The sequence below is a fragment of the Phodopus roborovskii genome, unplaced genomic scaffold (genome assembly GCF_943737965.1).
Source record: "Phodopus roborovskii unplaced genomic scaffold, PHOROB, whole genome shotgun sequence".
Taxonomy (NCBI): Eukaryota; Metazoa; Chordata; class Mammalia; order Rodentia; family Cricetidae; genus Phodopus; species Phodopus roborovskii.
This window is the reverse complement of record NW_026126469.1, coordinates 27,920,059-27,924,104: the sequence shown is the minus strand read 5'-3', so window position 1 is coordinate 27,924,104 and position 4,046 is coordinate 27,920,059. Positions and strand designations below refer to the sequence as shown.

The following is a 4,046-nucleotide window of genomic DNA, read 5'->3' as shown; positions in this document are numbered from 1 at the left end:
GCCCTGTGGTTGCTGGAGGCTGTTGTGTAGGTACAGCTTTCTAGTGGATACAATGGGCCAGAGAAATCCTGTGATTTATGCATGGGAGCTGTTTCTTCTCAGCAGCTGCCATAGCCCGGTCATTGGTACATTATTTAAAAAAAAAAAAAAAGACAATAAACAAAACCTATGTACATCAGTGTACATCTGTACACTAATTTAATAAAGACTCGTGTATAAAAATGTTACAATTAGAAAAACATATCTAGTATTGGAATTGGACAGTGAATGAGGATAGAAAGTATTGGTTCTTCTTGCTCTTAAAACAGTTCTGTTTATGTTTTTGAATGTTGACTTCCAGCTAAGGTGCATTTTCTAGGGCCAGTAAGATGGTTCAATGGATAAAGGTGCTGGCCACAAAACCTTATGACCTGAGTTTGATTCCTGAGGCCCTACATGGTAGAAAGAGGAACTGAATCCTATAAGCTGTGCTCTAATCTCCACACTGAACTGTATATATTCTTGCGCACGCGCGTGTGCACACACACACACACACACACACACACACACACACACACAAATGAAATAAAATAGTGCTGTCCTTCATTTTTATTTCTTGAGACAGGCTCTCACTGTGGACCCCAGGTTAGCCATGGAGTCAATATCCCCTGCATCAGCCTGCATCTGGAACTAGTAGTAGTATTCACCACCACAACTCGTTTGTCCATAGGTTTCTCAATATTCACTCCATCATCATGAAACAGGATCACTGACAATATGCAGTTCCCTTTTTTGAAATCATCTTCCATTTTTTTTTTTTTTTTTTGTAAGTTTGCCCTTTAACACTTTGAATTACCATAACTTGGATGAAACTTAGGAAGCTCAAAGCAGCAGAATGGATTCACAGCATCAAAATCTTACAGTGTGAGCATCTCCCTCTGGCTCACAGAGGATTCAGTAGCTAAGCTGAGGGTTTGAATTTGGTCTTTAAAATTCTGGGGCTTGACCATCCCAACTAAAGGACTGTATCACACAGAAGCCAGTCTCTGGGTCTAAGAACTGGTGACTGGTGTCTTCAGAGGGCTAATGTTTTATACTGCATCCCAACCCCGTATGGGTTTGTCCAAATGGGGGGCGGGGTGTCATATGAAAAAATATCACAACAGTAAAAGCGATCTGAATGTATAACAATCGTATGTATTATTTTTTTTTTCTTATTTTTACATATTGATCCTAGTTCCTTCTCGCTCCCATCCTCTCATACTCCCTAACCCCCTCCACTGAGCCAAACTCCTAGAATCCAGTTGCAGAGAGGGAGGAGTGATAAGCAAGGGGGTCAAGACCAGGCTGCAGAAACCCACAGAGACAGCTGACCTGAATAGGGGGAGCTCATAGACCCCAGACTGATAGCTGGGAAGCCACCATTGGACTGACCCAGACCCCCTGAATGTGGGTCTCAGACGGGGGTGGGGGCTGCTAGGCCCTATCCAAATGACTTGGCAGATTTTGATTATCCCTTCTGGAAGTCCTCACTTCCAGGGGAATGGGATGGGAGGGGGGGTTGGGGTTTATGGGAGGATAGGAGGGAGAGGGAACTAGGATCAATATGTAAAATAAGAAATAATAATAATAATAATAAATAGCTCTTATACTATTTACCATTAACGTATTAATTTCCCCATAAACATTTATTTCTTATAGCTGTAGTTTTTTGATATAACTAATGTAAATATGTATTGATAGATGAGAAACTAGATGGAGTTGAGACCTTTGGGAGTAAAGTTGAGTTTAGAAAACAGGAAGTTTTTAAAGTCTTCTAGAATTTCATACAATGTGTCTTGATCATATTCACAGGTCTCCCCCTTCTTCACCTCCCAGGTCACTCCTTCCTCCTTCCTCTCCTCCCCCACTTCCTGTCTTTCTCTTCTAGTTTTTAAGGCAGGGTCTTTCTCTGAATATGGAATTCACTGATTTGTCTAGACTGGCAGGCCAATTAGCTCCAAGCCCCCACCCCCACACCTCCTCCAGCTCTGGGGTTATGGATGCTTGCCAATATGCCAGCCTGGCTTTTACTTGGGTCCTGAGGATCTGAACTCAGGTCTTCATGTTACATGGCAAGCACTAGGGTATGAAGTATCTTTGATTTTCATTTTGTCAATTTGACTTTTCACAAACATTTATACTAGGTTTAATTTATGACTTGTATGAAGTCTCGTTAGAATATACAGAAGGTAATTCTTCTGGTGTCTAATATTATGACCGTAATAATCATCTTATTTAAATGTAAGAACTTAGTCTTAAATCATAATGTTTGTGTTTTTTAATTCTTTTTTTTTTTTAACCTAATTGATTGCCTGTTTATTTGGTCATGTCTTTGTGTATGTGGAGGGTGAGTACATGTGTAGGCATGTTAATGGAGGTCACAGGACAACATCGAGTCTCATTCTTCATGCCTGGACCATGGTTTTTGAGACAGAGTTTCTCGTTGGTTAGGGACTAGCAGATTGGGCTAGGCTGGTTGGTCACCTAGCCCACAGGCAACTGTTTCCACCTCCTCAGACCTAGGATTACAAGCCTGTACCCCATCCACAAGGCGCAGCTTTGAAAAAAAATGGGGACGCTGGTGATTGAACTCAGGTACTTGCAGGGCAGTCCCTTTACCTACTGAGCTGTCTCTCCAGCTCTGTTGGGTTATCTTAAACAGGAATCATCTTTGAAAGTGATGCTTTAGAAGATAGGCTCTCCAGTTGCAGTTTTATCACATAATAACTATAGTAAATCATTTACTAATAAAACTCAGGGTGGGGCTGAAGGGATGAATCAGTGTGTAAAGCGCTTGCTCTACAAGCATGAGGACCTGGGTTTGGATCCCCAGCACCCATGTAAATGCTGGTCTGGATGTTATGCACCTGTCACCATTGGGGTGCTAAAACAAATGGATCCTGGGGAGTTGGGGCTACTTGCTGGCCTCTACATATATGCATTTATGGGAGTGAGCACCCAGGCAATCACATACATGCAAAACCTTAGCTTGGTCCAATTGGCAAGAGATGTAATATAGTATTTATGAAATGTTGATGTGTCCAGTGACATTTAATTTTAAAAAGTGTGTGCTTGTATGTGTGTAGGTGCTGTGCCAGATATATGTGGGGGTCAAAGGCTAACTCTGCAGAGTTAGTTCTTTTCTCCCCCTTTCCAAGGGGGAAATCAAACCTAGGTTGGCAAACTTGGCGGCAAGCACCTTTACCCACTGAGCCATCATCCCCCTAGCCCTCCAATGACATTTATAAATGATCAACCCTGCTGGGTTGTCAAACTCTGTCGTACAACTTAAAAACTCATAATTATTCACACTGAGTTCTAATTATTTGACAACATCCTACATTGTTTTGTTGTTGGTGGTGGTGGTTTATTATTATTTTGTTTTTCCAAATCCTCTTGGTGTACCTATAGAGGTTAGAAAGAATATCTGTATTTTTTCTTAAAAAAAGTTTTACCTTTCCCATTATGAAATCACCCATAGATCATTTATACACTCATGTAGTTTCTCATCACTATGTGAATAAACTAGGATATAATCCTACCTTGCAGATAATCTGTTATCTGGCAGTCTTTGATGTATATTCATCATACTGTTTTGGAATCTTTTCTTTGTTGAACAGCACTTATTAGAAGGAAAAAAAATATTGCTTACTATTCTCTTAAGTTGGAGAAAGAAATGTAGTTCAAATTAGTGACATGCTTTAAGCGATATGACCCTCCCCTGTATGTTTCCAAGGCTGAGTGACCTTGTGTGCCATTCTTTGACAATTAACCTTTCTATTTCAGGCCTTTCATTTGCTTTTTTTTTTTTTTTAATCAGCATGTGCATGTGTGCAAATACACACACAGAGGCTATATTTCACACATTGGTGTTATCATTTTCCTCTGGGACTTTGGAGGAAGAATCTTGGTTTTTGCTTTTTTTTTTTCCTTGCCCTCATCCTGATCCCCAAGAAAGATTTGAACTGGAGGTAATAACATGCAGCCATTCATTTTTGTGCATGTTGCTTTCTTTGCAGAGTACT

The 4,046-nt window shown here is 40.6% G+C and overlaps 1 non-coding gene across 1 annotated transcript; it reads left to right on the top strand.

Moving 5' to 3' along the window:
• Nucleotides 1–133, top strand: LOC127227300 (small nucleolar RNA SNORA84). Its single transcript, XR_007834984.1, has one exon. It is a non-coding gene; the product is annotated as a small nucleolar RNA SNORA84 (small nucleolar RNA).
• Nucleotides 134–4,046: the final 3,913 nt, after the last annotated feature.